The sequence below is a fragment of the Tursiops truncatus genome, chromosome 14, assembly GCF_011762595.2.
Source record: "Tursiops truncatus isolate mTurTru1 chromosome 14, mTurTru1.mat.Y, whole genome shotgun sequence".
NCBI lineage: Eukaryota > Metazoa > Chordata > Mammalia > Artiodactyla > Delphinidae > Tursiops > Tursiops truncatus.
Window position 1 is genome coordinate 32,193,864 of NC_047047.1, and position 22,097 is coordinate 32,215,960.

Sequence of the window (22,097 nt, forward strand, 5' to 3'; positions counted from 1 at the left end):
ATGTCTCTTTTTCAGTTTATATGTCTTAAGAGCAGTGCTTTTCATTCTCTCTGGCTCCCAGTGATGCCTTGAGAGTGATAGGACATGGCCCTAGGAAGCAATTGAAAGGAAGAGCCGAGTACTGGTTAAGTAGATTTGCACTTACGATGTTAGATTTAACAGCCTTGCCTGGTAGATTTCGAATCACCGCTCCTTTGAAAGCTCTACTCTCTGAAGTCTTCTGGAATTCCCAACATATGATGCAGAGATTATAGATTTACCTGTCCTAACATCTTAGAGAGTGTTCTAGAAGACAGGGACTTTAAAATTTATTTGATGGCCATCCCTTCCACTTTTTTCTGTGTCCCAGTTACACACTCAAAATGATCACCTCTGAAATATGATGCTGAATCATTTATTAACCTTGAAAGTATACCTTGGGTATATGCAATGCTATGTTCTTACTGTTAATTCTTGGATCATGTTCTCAAAGGTGACTATATGTAGCACACATATAGTGTGGAAATTTTCCCTTTCCTTCCCTAGGAAAACCAGTAAACAACGTTCCCATCCTTATCGTAGTTCCTGATATTTTTTTTTACAAGAAAAACACTTTATTCCACAATTAAATATAGGATGGTATCAAAATAGCCCTAAGAGGAGTAATACAGATTTACATTTAAACCAAGGTTTAAACACGTGATACTGGACTCTTTTCTGGGCAGATCTGGTTAATCTGGAGACATCCTAGGTTCCTGAAATGTAGGAGTGAGACCTGAAAACAGATTCTGTCATCCTCACAATTTTGCCTTTTGCATTTTCTCAGTCCCTCTTATCACTCTATCCCAGCTACTTTTTAAAAAAATTGAGATTTAGTTGATTTACAGTATTATATAAGTTTCAGGTGTACAACATAGTGCTTCACAATTTTTAAAGATTTTACGGGATCTAAGCTACTTTTAAGAAGCCTTAATTTGCTTTGCAGAGCCCTTGATTCTTCAGATTCCATGATATTATACTTTTTGACTAAGGTGGAGACAAGATCCACAGAGCAGACTGGTGAAGATGGGTCGAGTGTTGTGGGAGAATCATTAGAAAATAACCGAGCTTTCCCCACCCCCTCAGCCAGGAAGGGGTCGGAGGACCCTGTTTCTCCAGTGGCTTCTGTTCCTGCCACTAAGCACAGAAGTTTCAGATGGGGCCAACACACCTTGAAGGGCTAGCAATCTCCCTTCTTACCTCTAAAGATGAGCTGTTTTTATTAGTCAGCTATCGCCTCAATACCATCCATAAAAAACTACCGCAAAACCTGGTGGCACACAAAAAATATTTCTTGCCTACATGTGTGTTGGTTGGCTGGTCCAGGCTCGGCTGGGTGTGGCTTAATTTGTATCTGGGTTCAGGTCTGCTTCATGTGTCTCCTGTCATCCTGGGACCTGCAGCTCCAGGAAGCTCTTCTTATGGCCATACATAAAGATAGCAAGCCTGCTTAGCAAGCCAATTTCCAGTTGTTCTAGAAAACTCCAAGAAGCCAAGGCAAGTCACATGACAAAACCCAAAGTCAAGGGGTGGGAAAGAGAATTTTGTTGACCAGGAGGCCATGTTGAGGGTGTGACTATTTAATACTACTGTAGGAGATCGGGGCCGATTGTTAAATATACCGCCGGCTCTGATCAATTAACATTAAAACTATTGGACATCCTCAAAGACTAAGACACTTAAAAAAGTGCCTGGACTTTTAAAGGGTAAATATTAATAAGAATAGCATACATTAATTTTTATGGTAAATTATAAAATAATAGAATATTTTCTATTATTCCAAGCTCCCCCATATTCTATCTTAGTTGGGGTCTCAGACCAAATGTAGGATATATGTGAGTGCGCTTGTATTTTTAACCATTTATCGAGCACTGACTCTAAGCTAGGCATTATGCTAAGTAGTTGTATGTTCATTATCTTATTTAATCTGTTCCCTGTTCCCACGAATATGGCATCATTATCCACTTTTGAGAAGTCTGAGCCTGAGAGAGCTGATGAGACTTAACCAAAGTCACAGAGCTATTAAGAAGTAGAAGCAAAAACTCACCGGGTGGCTTCAAAACATTTTCTCATATCTACTGTGCTATGTCCTGCCCTCCCATCATATGAAATCAACAAGCTATGACGTCGATGTTATCATTTTCATTTCACGGATCTGCAAAAAGAGAAACAGACAAGGAAAATGGATCCTGGTGCACAGGGGTGGTGCTAGCACCAGAATCGTCGTGTCCTAGACCCAGTCCCTTGGTGGCTTCAGTGCTGGCCTCAGACTGACTACTGGGATTCATTTATTTTTTAACCCCTTGTGCTTGTTGGTGTTCTGTCCCTTCTTCCTACTGCCTCTTTCTCTCTGGGTTCTTTAGTCCTCACCTAGATAGAGCTGCTTCTTTATAGATCTCTTGGGAGGATGAGCTGTGATGAAATCACATCACTATGCTTCCCACCTCTCTGCCAATTTGGGTTTATTTCTGTTCAGACACGGATTTGGCTGGCAGGGCTGTTGACGGTTATATGCCGAATTATTTCAGGTTGTTCCCCGAGCCTGGTCCACAAAATGGAATCAAGCAAAGGATACTCTGACTGTTTTTAGGAGGCACACTCTAGAGAACAGAGAATGCCGTGCTTCAAGGGCCAGCACCTCCTGGGGCTGGGATGATGACAGCTCTGGACTGATGTGTGTTTAAAATAGATTTATATATGTTCACGAAATGATTTTCTAGAGTAGTTGTGGAGGGGAAAAGAAGCCACAAAAAGCAACTTGAGGGAGGAATAACTTGGGCGAACAGCAGCTTGACTTACTTTACTTTGATTATTGGGAGTTTTTGTCTAAGCGTGTACCGATAGGCTAAATCTCGTTCCGTTTATACCTCCTTCTGCATCTCTGCTTCAAAGTTGTGGAAACGAGCGGCTTCCCTGAATTTGATGGCTGTTAGATGAACTTGGCTCTCCCTGAAAACTTTCTTAGTACCTCCCAGGAGCCAAGGGCAGGCAGGCCCTCCTTTGCCGGGATGTTATTCTGGACACCACGCCCTCCCTGATGTGAAACACCCTCCTCTGTGGTCAAAAACTGGAGCGAAAGAGCCAACCCTGAGGCCGGGATTGGGGAGGAATGTGAGGGGCCACCCCTCCCTCTAGGCGTTCATGGCACCATGGCCACCGCATCACTGAATCCCAGTGTTACCAGGTTAACAGAGGTTAAAAGAAATAGTGACCTGAGACCAGCATAGGCTTGGAAACAAACAACTTGTCATAAAGTTGAATGTAAGAGGGAATGAAGTATTAAGTCGGGAAGGGGTTGCAAATGCGGCTTCTCTTATTGATGTTCTGGTTATGGTTCATTGTTTACTAATATCGGGGTAAGGGAGGGAGAGAAACACAAACCAGATGGAAAATAAGATAAACATGCACAGTGGGAAAAGCAGTGAATTGACGGTGGGGAGACTGGGCATTGTCCCTTTTCCATGGGCAGTTGTGTAGTTTGGGGAAAGTTACTTAATTTCCCTATGCCTTCTGTGAAAAGAATTAGGGCCGAACCCAAACTGCTTCCTATAGAGAGTTGATTTGAGGAACTAATGAAATAAAATACATGAAAGAATTTTGGAAATGGGAAAGTCCTATCCAAATATCAGGGTTTATTATTCTTTCTTAATCCTGCCATTCCACTGCCCTCTCCTCTCAAAGAACAGAAAAAATGTTGGCACAGGATAATGTTCACAGTTTGGAAGGAGAAGTAAGTTGTTGCCTTTGCACCCTTCATGCTAACATCTGTCACCCCAGCTCTGACAGCTGCTTCGAAGTTTCCACTCTGAAAGTAACAAAACAGGGTTGGGTCAGCCCCCAGTCTCTACTCTGCCGTGATCCAAACCTTATTAAAAAATTAACATCTCTTTTTTCCATATGCTTGGAAAGAGGCCATGAAGGAAAGCTCTCGACAATCTTTTTATCCTGTTTTTCATCTGGTTTGGGTTTCTCCCCTCCCCCACCCCAATATTAGCAAATTATAAAATATAACCAGGACATCAATATGAGGAGCAGCATTTTGGAAACCTTCCCCACTTAATAATTTATTCCCTCTCACACAAAACTTTGCGATGAGTTGTTTTGTTTCTCAGTACCCCATCCAAGAAAATCTCCCATTCAGTAATATTAATAATAATATATTTTTAAACCTTGACTTCAAATTACAGTAAGTGCCAAGAGGCTTTAGTTGCTATTTTGTTGAAATAATATCAGGTTCCCTGCGATGCTTTACATAGCTGTCATCTCTGTGATATGATACTTCTGTGATTTATTGACTTACTAAAAGTGCTGTCATTGACTTGTCATAATAAACTTTTCTTAAAATATGAAAGCATAGAACATTGAGTAATAGCTCAAACCAGGACACAGCCTCAGTTAGGTTGTGGATTTGGGTTTGGCGGCCTGAAGTTCATCTCTTACGCCTTGAAGATGAAAGTTCGGCCTTCGCCTCCTCACACTCCTTCCTCTGCTCCCCCTACCCCCCGCCCCAGGCTTAGTTGTCACCAAATAGATGACCTGAAGGACTGACCATAAGTTTCAGCCCAAGGGTCAGTGCTGTGTCTGGAAAGGCTTTCCAGTGGCCTCAGCAGAGAGAATTCCAAACGCTGGGATTCTCACCCGACTAATTTGTCTTTGTCAACGGGCTTTGCATCCACCGGGGTGGTGGAGGGGTTAATCTTTTTCACAAAGGGAAACATAGTTGGCCATGGAATCTGAGTTTTTTGTGCATGGAAAGGGGAGCAGGGAGGAATTTTGAATCAGGGACTACCCAGATAGAACCATGAGAGCATGGAAGATTCGTAGTTAAGTTTCTGCCTCCGTTCAGGGATCTGTACCTCTGCCCCTGTCATGCCTGCCAGCTGGTCCTCTTGACTTTGGAAGGAGGTTGATCCTGGTGACCTGACCACTATTATCCATTGAAATATGCATACTCTGACTCTGGTCTTCCCAGATTCAGCTGGCTGTTCTGATAAGTTTGTGGTGATGGGACAGGGTTGGGAGATCCTCCCCATGTAATATACATGTATTTAAAGTGGAGGTTTAGGTAAATCAGTAAAGGTACAAGTCCTAGATCCCAGGAGTATAGGAGTGGGGTAAGGTTGGGGGATAAGGGAACAAGAGAGGTAAGGGGGATAAAAAGGAAAGCTAAAAATAGAAATGAGAAAGGACAAACAAGAAAGTCAAGTGATAAACCACAATCTTGAATAAGGAAATGCAGTAAAGCATTTATGGGTATATATTTTTATAAATATATATGCACAAACACACAGCCAAAGCCCTAACAGGTTAATTAACTGTCACCAAATTACCTTTGAGAGTCTAAATTTTAATGTAACTTTTAACCAGATCAAATCTTATAGAAACTATTAAAAAATTTTTTTGGTTTTCTTTATCCACAGAAATTCCACTTGCATAGAAGGGTTGAGTGAGAGATTTTGTCCATTTTTTAACTGAGGGAAACACGTTTTGAGAAGAAACCATGTGTATCTGTAGCAATATATAATACACATCTTTGAAGTTTCATTACACTTTAAAATCATTTTGTCACGTTAAAAGTATAAATATATAAACGTATTTAAATATATGAAGAATTTTGAATGCTCACAAAATGACCATGCTTGGACCATCTGGAGATATGAAGGCTTGAACAAGGCTCCAACAAAAAAACCCAGCAAACAAAGTATGCTCAACAAAAACTTGCTTACCGACAGGTAACAAGTCAAGGTGTGTGGTAAGAGACACAAAATTTATGTAGAGAAAATGTTTGTGTTCTAAACCAAAAATTCACTTGAGAAGGACTCCTGATTTTGTTGTTGTTATGATTTCACATTTCGAGAATAAAAAAGAAAAGATACAGAAATTAACTTTCCTTATTCAACCAGCCCTTTTGTGGCTAACGCTTGGTGTTGTCAGTGCCAATGGATCAAAAATATTGAGGGCCGTTCAATTTGTTCTCCCAGGATAGAATGCTAAGAAATCAGTCACTAAACCTATATCACAGAACTGCTCAGAGAATGAAATAGAAAAGCATTTTGAGACAGGAATAAAGACACAGGCCTACTAGAGAACAGACTTGAGGATATGGGGAGGGGGAAGGGTGAGCTGTGACAAAGCGAGAGAGAGGCATGGACATATATACACTACCAAACGTAAGGTAGATAGCTAGTGGGAAGCAGCCTCATAGCACAGGGAGATCAGCTCAGTGCTTTGTGACCGCCTGGAGGGGTGGGATAGGGAAGGTGGGAGGGAGGGAGACGCAAGAGGGAAGAGATATGGGAACATATGTATATGTATATCTGATTCACTTTGTTGTAAAGCAGAAACTAACACACCATTGTAAAGCAATTATACCCCAATAAAGATGTTAAAAAAAAAGAAAGCATTTTGAGAGAGAGAGGGCTTTCAATGGCTCTATAAACATAAAATAAAATATTTTCAGTTACCGGTTACTGGAAATGTATGAGATGGTCCTCTTATTGCTACTCTAGATCTTAAGCCTCTTGAGAATAGGCATGAGATAATCAGACAATCAATAGGCTATAGGGTCCAGGAGATACACTAGGCACCGTGAAGATTCTTTCTTTTTTTTTTTTTTCTCCTGCAAAAATATTTATGGAGCTCGTATTATCTTCTAGGTCCTTTGGAAAGTGCAACCAACGCAGCAGTAAACACATCTTAAGATTCTTCATGGTGTTTACATTCTAGCAGAAAGAACTGATAAAACATGAAGAGTTGTTTTTTTTTTTTTTTTCCTAAGCCTCAAATTGCTTACAAGCTGGATTGGATTGAAAAGAAACACATTTGAAAGAGCAAAGGCGAGATAGTATATCATAAAAAGGGCATATGTTTGAACACTTCAGAACTTCTGAAGAATAGAAATCCATGAGCTATGGAAGACTTTGAAAGGAGATCCAGTATTTTTGGCCTTGAAAGATGAATGAGGTTGAGAAGGGAAGAGGGAAGGGGTTCTTGACAGGAGGAGCATCAGTCGGCAGGGATGAGAATAAAGGGGTCTGCATCCTCTTTATATTCAGCGGATCTAGTTGGGGGCCAAGGACTGGATGGGCATCCTACAGGGAGGCACCCTTTCCTGTTCCTCCTTTAAGCTCTTATTGTTGACAGAATGAGGGAAAGGCTGGCTTACAGCACATGTTAGCATTGGTAATATTCCTGCAGGATGACACACCAAGGGGGTGCCTTTACCCATATTTGAAATCAATGCCTTGTTGACAGAACTTTTTCTTGGAGCTGGAATGCAGGAAGACCCATGGGTCTCATGTTGCTCTCCCCTGGAAAAGCTGGTAAGAAACCAGGGTTGGACTTGTAACTCACAGGAGCCTGGCATAGGACACAAGGAATTTGGTGTGGCTCACTCAGGAAACCAATTGATTGGGACTCAGATAAACCAAACATAAAATGCAAATCCCTATGCTCTTCTGAGGTTGTCTATTTCAGGACTAAATTTAAAGGTTTAAAGGGATTTTTCCCCTTGGGGAAGAGTTAAGTGGAGAGGAAGCTATGTAAAGGAAAAGAAGTCAGTTCTTCATTTTTTTTCGGAGGGCATTCACAAGGTAAAAAGAATTGTAGATCCAAACTGAAACAGAGAAACACGATTATTTTAGAGAAAGTCAGTCAAATCCTTTGTTTGCTGTTATGGAAACAAAACAACTGCTGAATTGAATGATCCTAATGTTATATTTTTTCTTTTTCAGCTGTTCTTAGAAACTTGTGGAGACATAGCAGAAGTTTACACAGTCTTAGATTAATTCCATAACCTGTGTAAAAAATTAACTGCCTCAGAGATAGACCTAACATTCTAAAAGGAAATGCATGGAGTCTGCACAAACAACCACAGAAAAATAAACGTTACATTCAAAAAATCAAGAAAAGCATTTGAAGAATAAAATTACAAATTTAATAAACTGCACAGTGGCTTCTTGAAGGACAAGCATGTGTCTTCCAAAGAGGTCTGGTGAGTCTTTGCAATACAGCATGAACTAATGTGCTTGTTATATTTTGACATAAAATCCAATATATAGAGAGAAGCAGCTAGGAGGACATGTTTATTTAAAATAAGTGAGGAAAGAGATTGGATAAATAAATAAGTGGGAGAGAATGCACAAATCTTCCGTAAAGAAGAAATCCAAATACTGTAAGTAGATACCCGCTCTCTAGGAGATAAAGCTTAATTCCCCTCCTTCTCAAGTGGGTGTTGGATGTAATGACATGCTTCCAAAGAATAGAGTATGGGAAGGAAAAAATAGTAACTTTACAGAGGAGAAACCTGGCAGATCCCATCTTCACAGAGTGAGCAAGGTGTATATCAGCAGTAATAAATCATGTTGATGTCCACAGAGCCTCTTATATGATGCAATGAGAAGGGTACTTGAACTCTGTGGTATTCTTTCCAAAAATCCACAACCCCAGTCTGGTCATGAGAAAACATGAGACAAACTGAGGAATGTTCTACAACATACATATTCCTCAAAATGGTCAAGGTCATGGGAAACAAGGAAAGACTGAGTGGGTGTCACCAGCCAGAAGATTGTGGAGGTGTGACTAAATACACAATGGTATCCTGGATTGAATTCTGGAACGGAAAAAAGGACAGTATTGGAGAAACTGGTGAAATCCAAATGAAGTGTGGAGTTTAGTTAATAGTAATGTACGAATGTTGATTTCTTAGCTTTGGCAAGTATATCATGGTCATGTAAGATGTTAACACTGGGAGAAGCTAGGTGAAAGGTATACAGGAACTCTCTATTATCTTTGCAACTTCTCCGTAAATCTAAAATTATTCCAAATGATTACTGCTCTTTCTTTTCTCTCCTGTCTATTCTCCATCCTAGATTCCATGAGTGTAGGACTTGTACCTTTATCTAATTTCTCTGTCTCATGAAAGGCAAAGCTGTTCTTTGCTAAGTAGAAGCAGATAATAAAAAATTCTCCCTCATTTAAAGCTCTTTTTTTTTTTATTTTTTTGGCTTTTTCTTTGGTGCCATGAGGTCCCAGTATATTTATAAAACTCTCGAGTTATCTTTACTCATAAAGTCATGAGAAAGTAAATTTTTTAAAAATCTGAAAATGTTAATACCCCTAAAGATTAGATTCAAAAGACTGTAAATAGCTAGATTATCAAGTAAAGATATATTTCAAGTGAAACACCAACTGTATTTTTAAATGCCACCAATCCTTGAAGTTCTGTTATGAAACCTCACATCCTGAGCACAATATTTCAGAATATCCAAGCGAAGGACAAAGGATCAAAGATATACTTTCTTCTTATTTAAGGGTCTTCTTTCATTTTATTGCAGGGCCCTGGGGTAACCTCTCAGCTTCACCCAGTGTTCACCAATCACTTGCTAATAACTGGAGCTGAAAGAGGGCTCTGCCCTAATGCCATTATGTTCAAGAGCCATGATTGATTGTGTTATAGTATGTTTTTGAAACCTAATTACTGTCTGAGTGAGTATCTGAACTCATTAATCTTTAGTCCTGTAAATAAGTAAAATTGACTAAATAACTGGATTTCTCTAATGATGGTTTAGGTTATCTTTGGACCTACTGCCTTGCCCTACCCTCTTCGGGGCAGCAAATTATTTTGCTTAATGGTAATTGCTCCCCAGTTTTGAAATCAATTTGTAAAAGTCGGCTTATAAAACAATTTTCTATGTTGCCCTGTGATTGCTTGGTCCCTACTCTGTCTTTGTGGTATAATGAGCACATCCCGTGATGTGTTCACAAGCCACTGTATTTGCTGATGACCCTCCTTTGTGAGGAGGGTCACATCGCTTAATGAGATAAGAGGCTGTGTGTGTGTGTGTGTGTGTGTGTGGTGTGAGAGGGAGGGATGGGTTGGAAGAATGGCTTTCTTTTTCCTTACTAACTCTACCTTGTTTTTTTCCTCCCCACCAAAAGAGAAGAGAATTTCATATAGCATGGCCTGTTTCATATACTCCAAATAAGGTAGTAATCAGTAAAGGCGATTTCCTTCTCTTTTCTCTACTATCCAACTCCAGCATAACTGTGGTGTGGCATTTCACTGTACTTTCTTCTTTCTCTGATTTTTTTTCATGCTTTACTTGTTGTTACCATTTTATTATACTTTAGACCTGTTCCCCAGAGAGTATCTCTATGAGGGAGAGGATTAGGCAATGTTCACATGTACTCTGGGACTTCTGTTTCCAGTCAAGATAGAGTAACATAGACTGGTTATGGTCTCCCTCTGAAATAATTAAAAATCAACACATTGGACATCAGGCATCAAAGGACAGAGATCCCTGAGAGATGAGAAAAACTTAATTGAGCCCTACAATTGCTACAGCTTATAGTCTTGAGAAAGTTTACAGGCTGTGGCTCAAGGAGAGAGGACTCCCTGAATGAATATTCAGTTGAGTACTAATCAGGACATGTGAATGAAGAAATTACCCTGGAAGAAGAAAGAATCACTCAGAAGTATTAGAGAGAACAGGACCTGACATTCATACAAGGCAAAGAATAGTGATTGTTTCCACCAGTCAAATTGGAAAACTTCACAATTCTTTGGTCATTGGGTAGAATTTTAGAAGGTTTTTGCTAGAGTAATGAGAAACAAATAGCCCTAGACCTAAGGCTACCTAGCAAAGCTGAAAAGAAAGTCAACCATAGACCAAATTTTCCAAATAACTTAATATCTCAGGACAAAGTTCAAAAATATTTATGGGAATTCAAGAATATCCAACATCCAACAAAATAAAATTCACAATGCTTAGCATCCAATTAAAAATTACCAGGCATGCAAAGAAACGAATATATAACCGATCTGGGTTGAAAATCAATTAATCAAAATCAACCTAGAGCTGACAATAGTAGTAGAATTAGCAGACAGGACATTAAAGACAGTTATTATAACTATATTTCATATGTTCAAGAAGCTAGAAAAAAGATTGAACAAGTTAACTGGAGACATGGAAGATGTAAAAAAAAAACCCTAAATCAAACTTTTAAAGATGAAAACTACAATATAATGCCTGAGATAAAAAGCACATTTGATGGAATTAACAGCACATTAGATATTACAAAAGAAAAAATTAGTGAACTTGAAGACATAGCAATAGAAACTATCCCAAAGGAAACACAGAGAAATAAAGCTCAAGAAAAAATGAAAAGAGCATCAGTGAACTCTGGGACAACTGCAATCAGCCTAGCATGCATATTATTGGAGGTCTTGAAAGGGAAGAGGAACGAGACATAAAAATACTTGAAGTGGGACTTCCCTGGTGGAGCAGTGGTTAAGAATCCACCTGCCAATTCAGGGGACACGGGTTCAAGCACTTGTCTGAGAAGATCCCCCACGCTGCGGAGCAACTAAGCCTGTGCAGCACAACTACTGAGCCTGCGCTCCAGAGCCCTCGAACCACAACTACTGAGCCCACGTGCCTAGAGCCCATGCTCCACAGCAAGAGAAGCCACCGCAATGAGAAGCACGCGCACCGCAACCAAGAGTAGCCCCCGCTCACCGCAACTAGAGGAAGCCCGCGTGCAGCAATGAAGACCCAATGCAGCCAAAAAAAAAAAAAAAACCTTGAAGAAATAATGGCTAAAATATTTCCAAATTTGATGAATGCTGTGAATCCACAGATCCAAGAAATTAAATGAACTCCAATCATAAGAAACATAAAGAAAACCACACCAAACATATTGTAATCAAATTACTCAAAGCTAGCAATAGATAAGATCTTAAAAACACAAAAAAAGACACACAGAGGAACAAAGATCAAGATGATGGCTTATTTCTCATTAGACACAATGGAAGAGAGAAGACAGTGGAGCAATGTCTTTAAAATTGTAAAATAACAAAAGCAAAAATTGCATAACCAGTGACAATAGCTTTCAAAATGAAGATAAAATAAAGACTTTTTCAGAAATACAAAAACTGGAAAAATGCATCATCAGGAGAACTGTATTATAAGAAATGTTAAAGAAAATCATTTAAGCAGAGAGATGATACCAGGCAGGAATATAGATCTATACAAGATAATGAAAACATTAGCTACATAGGTAAATATGTAAGGTTCTTTTTTCTTATTAGCTAAATCTCTTTAAAAGACAATGGACTGTTTTAAAAATAATAATACAGTATAACACCGTATACGGTATAACATACGTACCGGTAAAACATATGACAAAGGCCAGGAGAGGAGAAATGGAAGTATATGCATTGTGAATCCATTCATAAATTAACATTTACTGTTTATAAGGGTGAAAAACTGTTTATTTCGCATCTATTATGTATTAGGCACTATTCTAGTGGTTACAGATACTATGGATAACAGAAAAGATCCCTGATTTCATGGATTGTACATTTCAGTGAGTTGGCAGTTAACAGACAAGTACACAAATAAACAGGAGAATTATAGACCGTTGCAGGTGCCATACAGGAAATAAATAGGATGCTATAATAGAGAATAACAAGGTATAAGGAATGAGTTAGAGTGATCAAGAAGGTTTTGAAATGACAAGGGGACATTTGTCCTGAGATCGGGGAGATGAGAAGCCAGCCAGTTGAGAATGAAGGAAGAGGATTCCAGGTTGAGTTAACTTCCAGGCAAAGGCCCTGAAGGTGGGTAAGAACTCAGCCATTTCTTGAAACTGTCCAAGGGCTAGTGTGACTGAAATATAGTGAGAGAGGGATAGAGAGGTGTGAGATGATGCTGGGGCAGAGGTCAGATCACGCAGGGTCCTGAAGCCGTGGTCAAGGTCAGGGATTTGGGCTTGATTCTAAGCACAGTGGGAAAACGTTGAAGAGTTTCAGCGAGGGAGTAGGATGTATGGTTTCCTTTAAACAACAAGGCAATTTTGTTATAGTATGAAGAACGGAAGGTAAGGGGCAAGAATAGAAACAAGGAGGCTAGTCACGAGCCTATTTCTGTGGTTGAGGGAAGAGGTGATGGTGGTATGAATAGAGACAATGGCAGTAACAAGAGAAGTAATTAGATTAGATATACATTTTGGAAGAAGAGAAAGGCTTGATGATTGAATATGGAGGCCAGGGAAAGGGAGAATCTAGTAAGTAGTGGATCTGGGATATGACCCAGATCTGTCTGAGTCCCAAATTTTTTTTGTTTGTTTTCAGTGCTGCCATTAATATGTTGAACACCTGTTATGAATGGTGTATCTCATCAGTCATGAAAATATCAAAAAGCATAAAACCATAGTCTCTGCCATTAAGGACAAAGATAACTGACAATAAAAGAAACATATGCTAGGACCTAAATGACACCAACAAATCCAATGGAAGAGAAAGAGAATGGATCAAAGAATGCAGACTCAGAGGAGATTGCTTTCACAGGGAAGGAGAGAGCATTGTGTGAGGGTGAGTGACCTGAGCAAAGACCTGGAGTTGGGAATTTACACAGAGTTTTCAGGGAACGATAGCTACACTATGATGGCTTAATAGTAAAACAAAGCATGTAGGCACAGCCTGAGACAAATGGTGAAAGCAGAATTTGAAAGGGAGAATCGAGTAAGTAGTGGATCTGGGATTTAACCCAGATCTGTCTGAGGTTTGTTTGAGGTTTTTCTACCTCTTCATATAAATGAAAAGTAATTTCTTTACCCCTTCTCTTTCCTTGAGCTTCTTCTCTAAATAAGAATATACTAGTGTTTTTCCTAGTACTGTGGTGGTCACCTGTGAGCTGTGATAGTTGCAACTTCCTTGAGCATTATCAGGATGTATAGATGTAAATGGCAGTAGCCCTACCCATTGAGAGTATTCTGAAATCTCTACCAGACTCCAGAGGCACCAAAGATTAACCCAATAGATTGGTCCTATGGAAAGCAGCCTCAACTTGCCAGTCTTATGGAGTCAAGGAGAGAATCCTCAGAGAAATGATCCACTGGAATTCTTTGGTTTGGTTCTGGAACCAAAAGGTGGCCATTGCCAATCTTGGGCCCCAACTTGAGGACTGGAAGTCTGAAATTCCCAATTTACTAGCTCAATGGCAAATTACTTCCAACTGAGCCTTCTGCAGTGAAACCCTTACTTATTTCCATGTGTTTCCAGCTGTGCAGTAAGAAGAAATTAATCAGTTCTGAAAAAATAACACTAGAATCAAGTCTTCTTTCTTTCTTTTTTCCAGATCAAACTCCAGACTCTTTTCAAACAAGGAATAGTTGGCATCAATGATCTTCCTTTTCATCTCTGCTTGCATCCCACTTCCAGTAGTTTGAACTTATTTAGGTTCTAAATACTTTTTTTTAACCTATAAATTATTGGGCAAGTGTGTTATTCATCATATTCTGGCTTTGTACACACACACACACACACACACACACACTTCACAATTCCTAGACAACATGCTCAGTTTAATCAAATGATTCCTACTCTATCAAAGTATTTATTTGGAAAGTTTATAGTTTGAGAATTAATTATATTTTTAAAAACTTTGTGACTGGCTTGATGATAGCAGTTGAAGGTAATGAGATAGCATTTTAACTCTCAAAAATAAACAATAATATTAGCTCTATAGTACAGCCAAAATATTAGGGCAAATGAATAAAAGAATGTATTTCCACAGGTTGGTGGTTCTGTATACAAACCTCTCACTTCCACACAGGGAATACATTTAAATTTCTATCTTTCCAGAGGCAATAAAGCAAATTTCTGATATTTGATTCATATCACCTTTCAGGCTGCAGTTTCAAGGGAGGTCAGTGTTCATCTAACCCATTATATAAGTCAAGCTGCTTCTCTTTGGGAGATGGTTGGTTCACTGGTAATTGCTAATCCCTCTTCTAAGAGCTGGGTGTGTTCAAAAATGAGGAGGAAGAAATTTGGACACTGGTGGGGACCCACTCTTCAATACCAACCCTCTTCTTGAGTGATATTCATCTGCTCCAGCCCTTGGTGATGCCTTGGGTTTTTTCACCTCTGCATATTTGCTGACCCAAGTTTACTATTTAGGACCTTCTGTTCCCCTCAATCTACTTCCATTGCTTCCAACCAGCTTTCCAGGCCCAGTGAAAATCTCACAGCTTTTGCAGGGCCCCCTGACCACACCAGCCTGACCTGATGGCTTTCTCTCTGAGGTCTCTGTTTGGGCTTTTTGCTGTTTTGGGTTGTTTATGTCCTTCTCATGTCTATCTATCCAGTCTCCCAACTAAATATAGATAGATGAATATTAAAGATGTTAAAGCAGGTGATCATCTACTGCAGACTTCTCAGTTTGCAAACATTTGATCCAGTGCTCTTTTGACTGAGCCCTACTACTGCTTATTAATTTTACCACGCCCATTAACTCTCGAGGGCAGTGATTTATACATTTATTGAGTCATTTATGCATCACTAAGTAAATAGTCATTGAGCGTCCGCTGGATGCCAGGCTCCATCCTAGACACTTGGAGATATAGCAGTGACCTTAAGAGAGTGACCATGACCACTGTCTCAAAGAGCATGCATTTTTGTGGAGGACAGAGAAATAAACAAAGTAAGCAAACAGAATAGTTTTAGAGAATCAGTGCAGTATATAAAACTGAAGAGGATAAGTAGGGCAGTAGGGTAGAGAGGGATGGTGAGAGCAGAATGCTACTAGGGCCGTCAAGCAGAGGAGATGGCATTTGCGTTGAGATTGGAATGGTGAGTTGGCGACAGTCTTGGGGATGGGTTCTGGGAGAAGAATGTTCCACTCAGAATGAAGAGTAAATGCCAAGGACCTAGGTCAGAAAAGAGCTTGGTGTTTTCGAGAAGAAAAATATCAGTGTGGCTGGAGGGGAGTCAGAAAGAGGAAGTAGGGCAAAAGTGGTGAGAGATGTCGAGGTAGGCTGGTCCCAGAACATGCATGATAAAGCAAGTGAAGAGTTTGCAAGTCATTGTCATCAGAAGCAGGAAGCTCAGGAAGGCTTGATGTAGGAAGTGACATTACGTGAGACATGTTTGAAACTGATGACTCGGGGAGGGTTTTTTTCTTTACTTTCTTTTTTTTTCTTTGTCTTGCTTTTCCTTTTGCTTTTATTTTGAGGGGTATACCATAAATAAAGTTCATATATAGTAACTAACTGTCCAGCTGCATGAATTTTTACATTTGTATATACCTGTGGAACTACACCCATAGTAAGATACAGAACAATCCCAACACACCCCAAGGGCTCACTCATGCCCTGTCCAGCCATTACCTCCACCGCTATTATGATAACTTCTATCACTTCTAGTTTTGCCTATTTTTGAACAAAATATAAGTGAAATCACATAGTATGCACTCTTTTTTTTTTTTTTTTTTGGTCTGGAAAATATTTCTGTGTGACATTCTATGGAACGAATATCTCACAATTTATCTTACAAATGATGGACTTTTGGGATGGGGTGATTATGAATAAAGCTGCTATGAACCTACTTGTACAAGCCTTTTGGTAGACATATATGCTTATTTAGGTTGGATATATACCCGGGAGTAGAATTGCTCCATCTTAGGATTTATATATTTAGTAGATAACCATCAAACTGTTTTCCAAAGTGGTTGTACCAATTTACGTTCCCACTTAAAATACATGAGAATTCTAATTCTTCCCATTCTTACAAACACTTGGTATTATCAGTCCTTTTAATTCTGTTTTGGTCGGAGTATAGTGGGGGAGGTCTCATTGTGGCTTCTTGCAGGGGAGTGGAAGGGGTTGTTTCTTGTAGGTGTTTATGATTGTGTTGTTGATTATACAGTTTGGTTTTAAAACTTCGATTTTCAGGCTTCCTGGCTTTCATTCCCTTTTCCCAACACCACATTATTATTTTTTTTTTCCCCTTGTAATACCCCCAAAGAGCAGCATAAAAGCCAAGCAGGCTGATATGACATCATCATTGTCTTTCAGGAATGTGAAATTTCATTTTTTATAGATTGACCCTATTCCAAGATAGAAGGGAAAATAGAAAACAGGGCTTAGAACTTGAAAGAGAAAATTTGGGTCAGGCTCCGGCTTAATGCAGTTTCCATTCTTGGAGCCAAAAGACCTTCTAGTCAATGCACAAAGGGAGTCACTGGGGTGGGGATTGTTGGTTTCATTTCATGCTCATTGTATCACTGCATCGGGGTATCTAGGATTTTGCCCTCATGAAGAAATTAAGGGCGTTATGCTTCATTTCCTGTTTTGGAAAACAGAGTCTCTGGCTTAAAAAGGCTACTTGCATATTGTTTTAAAAAATTGGGTTGATAGTTCATCATATCATAATTAAACTAATTCAAATACTGTTATTTTCCAACAGCTTTAATGAGGTCTTCCACTTGGCAGAGAACTATGAGACCCCAAAATATTGCCATTTGTTAAAAGATGGAGAAACTCTGATGACAAATGACTCTATTCAGCTGCATTTCGGTTAATAAGATTTATGCATTAATCTAGTTATACTTTGTTCCCTCGAGTTTGGCAAACTTCTGAAGTTTTCCGATTTTCTACTGTGTCTCCTGCTCCCCAACCCCATCTCCTCCATAGAGAATTCCTGGCGTCTGAGTTAAAATAGGTGGAAATATTCTCTGTTTCCAGCCGAGGCTCCCCAGCTTGGTTGGAATGCTCGTCTGGTTGTAATAGAGCCTGCTTTTCGGCCAGCAACTCTTAAAATAGCTCCTCGGCTTATGAAGCAGAAAATAGAAGTTTGGGCAGCCCAGTGTCAGCTTACAGGATGTTGCTGGCTGCTTGCTTTGGGGGGCACTGTTGCTCTAGCTTGAGAACTCAGAGAAAGCCTCTGGTGAGTGATGGCTCTCCTTTGCGCAATTTTGTATCTGCACTTCTTGTCAAGTAATCATTACAAATGTTTCGTGGAGAAAGGAGTTGGCTCCGAGCAGAGGTCTGCCTCTTGGAAGAAGTGAGGCCCTGAAGGGTGGGCACTGGTCTGTCTGTGGTAAAATTTTCCCCTTTGACAGTGTAATTAAGTGGTAATTAACCAAATGAGTGTAAATGTTGAAGGCTGAGATAAATATCTGCATTTCCTTAATCTATTTTTCCCCTCTAAAATTTGATAAAGGAAACTTGGATTTAATGGAGGATATATGTCAATTTTTTTTTTTTTTTTAAGATTACAAATCTGTTTAGAAGGAACTCAGGTCCACGGGTTTGGAATTCTACAGGAAAAGTTAGCAGCGTATAAAGATAGAGGAGGTACCATAAAATGTGGATGCGCTATTGCAATAATTATGTTAAGAAGGCTTAGTGGAGCTACCTTTTGGAAACATCTGGTTTATTTCTGCTCTTTCCATATCCTGCAGATGTTGCTGAACCCATGAAATGTACTGACAGGAGAATACATTAGCTCACGAAGTCATTCCAATGAATAAAGCAAAGAATGGCCTCTTAACTTTCTAAAAAATCTAGTTAGGAAAGAATTCTGCTTTCAGAGCAGGCAGAGATTAGGCCAATAATTGAGAGGGGCCCAGGGCCTTCTAAAAGTGTCAATAGTGATCTGTTCTTGCCAAAGGGGAAAAGAGATGCTTTGTGGAGGGGCGGCCAGAGTAATAAATGGGAATCTTTGTAATTCAAGTACTTTCTCATTACCTTCCTTGGTTAGTGATTAAAAATAGGGCTGAGGATGGGGCAAGGGAAGCCCACTCCTTCTGCGATTGGTCTTAGAGCTAAAGGTTCCTGAGTCCATCTGGAGTTCAGCTCTTCTGCCTCACCTCCTGGCCTCTGGAGCCCCAAGTGAGACTCAGAGGCAGGTAGACGGCTCGTGTGGCCAAGGCAGACGCTGTGGGAAGGATGCATAATTGAGGTACCATCTGTGGCATGGGGCTGATGACAGCTGCACGATGCCCTGACACTGCTGTGTCAACACCCTCGGCAGGCAGGAAAAGACAGGGGCAGGCGCATGTATGCTAAGGCTTTGGGAGAGCAGACACAGGCATCCCTGAGGGGGAGGGCCTGAGGAGTTTGAGTTTATTAAATAGGAGTTGGTTGCCTATGAGATTAACACCCTGAAATAAATGCAAAGTTAAGAAATATTTTGGCCTCCAGCCCACTTGGCAGGAGGATTAGGAACTTGGAGTGGTCAGAAGGACAAAGCCTTAAAGGGCCAATGTCACATTTAGTTTCTGGCCAGCTGTGATCTCTAAATTTCCCTATCATTTACATCATTCCTTTGGGTTATAGCGTCATGTGATGTGTTCCACAGACCCCTATTAAAATGTGTAACAGATGTTTTTCTGGCCACCGGCCTGGCAGACGAGAAGGATGCACTCATATAAACCTATCTATGAGAAACTAGTATTTCTCTGGTTCAGCTCTGAATCGTTGAACTGCCGTTACTGACATCCAGCCCTATTTGCCTCCTTCCCTCTGGGGCAAAATGGATAAATCTCTGGGATGTCTCAGAAAAGACTTTCTTGCACGTTCTTCTAGGGTTTCTGGCTTCCTTCAGGTCACTGAGGAGGGGGTCTCTACTGCTTGAGCCAAAGCCCTCCACTTCTTCAACAATTTCATGTATGTTTCCACCAGGCACCTAGCTCCTGGCTGACTGTTTACCCCTTTCCCTAGGTCAGGAGAAATCTCTTATGAAAATCATGTAAGCTCTGTCTCCTCCTCGGAGAATGATTTTAAATTCCCCCTAACCTTTCTCCCCACCAGGGTTACACCTTCCTTCTTCTTCTCTTTTGCAACTGGCAAATTTCTGCTTTTGATCCTTCAGCTGTTATTTCCCTATACTCAATTGACAGATTAAACCCAATATGACCAGTTTTTAAACCTCTTTGGGAACTTTTGACACTAATGTAAATGTGTAACTTCAGGAAAGAGGTTTAGCGTCGCTGTCATTACCATCATAATAATTTTTAACGTTTATACCACCTTTTAGAGTGAATGACATGTTTTCCCGTCTATTATTTCTGCCGATCCTTAAAGCAATACTGATATAAGCAAGACAGAAATTACGATGCTGAGGTTACAGGTGAAGAAATCAATGCTCACAGAAAGTAAAGCTGTTCATTCAAAGTCATGTGGCCAGTTCAGCTGGGATTCAACCCATTTCAGATTCCAAGCTCAATGATTTCCTGCACATAGAGAGCCCTTATTAATACTTTAACATGGTAGGAACTTAAAAGGATAGTCCACAGGATGGGAATGTTTTTGTAGGGCAGTGTAAGGATGCCAAGAGTTCGAGAAAGTAGGGGATCCAGACAGAAACAGAGATATGGAATCTAGAACTCCTTTTCCCTAAAATGTGTACTGCAAGATTTCAATAGGTATATTGTCAGCTAAAGAGTTCCATAACCAGAGAGGCTTGATACATATTAAATTAAACAATGTCATGAAAATTTTCTGATTACAGCATTCCCAGAGGCTTTGACACACAGTACGAATTGCCAAGGCAGGGATCAGACATGCCATGAGCATTTGCAAACGTGTTTGATACAGGGCCCTTCTTGACTAAACCATCTCATGACAACACCCTTGGGAGAATGCTGGTCAAAAACACCATCATTTACTACCTCAGATGAAGGTAAGTCGGTCAAAGAGGGGAAGGGTGAGAAGTGTTCAGATGTCAGGGAAAGATCTAGAAGTCAGGTTTATTCTGTTATCTAATTACTGAATCAAAAATTTGATCATTCAGTTTAGTTGATTTTATGTTAAGGTCCTAGAAAGGGTAAAACTAGTATGTCAATATTCCAGATGTGAGATTTTATTGGAAGAGGAACTGGCAAGACTAAGGGGGGGGGGCAATTGGGTGAGAAGACCATGCAGGAAGAGGATGGAGAGCAGGTTCTCGTCTCGAATGTCTCTAAATAGTCTTGGCCGTGTGACTTTGGTCAAGTCACTACACCATCTGGACTCTGGTTCCCTCTACTATGAAACAAGCAGAATAGATTAAATGGTTTCTTTTCAAGGTTTAATAATTCTATGAATAAACGTTATATGTTAAAGAGGGAGATAGTGGCTGTCTAAGGTGAAGATGAATTGGAGAGTTAATTTCCTGAGGAATCTTAATTTCTATAGATGCTAGTTTAGCATTGCCAGAGGGGAAAGGTGAGAGGCCAAGTGGGATCAGAAGCAATTTGCCTTGTGGACACCAGCAGACAAAGGGTCCGCCATGTTACCCCTACTATTAAAGACAAATGACCCCAGGATTCCAATCTGAAAGCCAGAGAAGAATCATTAGATAGCTAGCCTTGAATGGAAAACAGAGATTACCTTACCAGCCAGACAGCAGGTTTTGGAGAAAAGAGGAGGAATGAAGGTTAATCAGAAAACCTACTGAGAAGGGAGACAAAATCATCAGAGAGTTGAGGAGGTTGGTGGAGGAGTCAAGGAAATGGAGAATAATAATTGAACCAAGTGTAGGGGGAGCTCTTACAAATGGGGAGGGAGAGAAACTGGGGTTGGGAGGATGGAAGAAACATAAAAATACCTGAATGGTTGTGGCTTCCTGTGAACAGATCTTGACACCCATGACACAGGAGGAAGCTGATATCATATGCTTCTCTACTCAAGACCCAAAAAATATAAAAATTGAATTCCGCACTGTTTCTTTCAAAGAGGCTCTGGTCAGGGGCATGAGAAATACTGGAATAAGAGTTAATAGTCTGAATGGATAAAGAAGATGTGGTATAGATACATACAATGGAATACTACTCAGCCATAGAAAAAGAATGAATTAATGCTTTTTGCAGCAACGTGGATGGACCTAGAGATTATCACACTAAGTGAAGTAAGTCAAACAGAGAAAGACAAATATCATATGATATCGCTTATATGTGGAATCTAAAGAAAAAGATACAAATAAACTTATTTACCAAACAGAGAGAGACTCACAAGCTAGAAAACAAACTTATAGTTACCAAAGGGGAAAAGGGATGGAGGGATAAATTAGGAGGTTGGCATTAACATATATACACTACTATATATAAAATAAATAACCAATAAGGACCTACTGTATAGCACAGGGAACTATACTCAATATTTTGTAATAGCCTATAAGGGAAAAAAATCTGAAAAGGAATATCTGTCTATCTACAACTGAATCACTGTGCTGTACACCTGAAACCAACATGATATTGTAAATCAACTATACTTCAATAAAAAATTAAAAGCAGCTCATAATCTGAGACCAA

At 39.9% G+C, this 22,097-nt stretch overlaps 1 long non-coding RNA gene across 1 annotated transcript in view; it reads left to right on the top strand.

The window, feature by feature from the left end:
• Positions 1-22,097, top strand: part of LOC109551235 (uncharacterized) — a 107,298-nt gene that overhangs the window by 39,492 nt on the left and 45,709 nt on the right. Inside the window, exons 6-7 of the long non-coding RNA XR_004521770.2 lie at positions 7,752-8,011; positions 20,318-20,488. This is a non-coding gene — a long non-coding RNA (uncharacterized lncRNA). The remainder of the gene's footprint in view (positions 1-7,751; positions 8,012-20,317; positions 20,489-22,097) is intronic.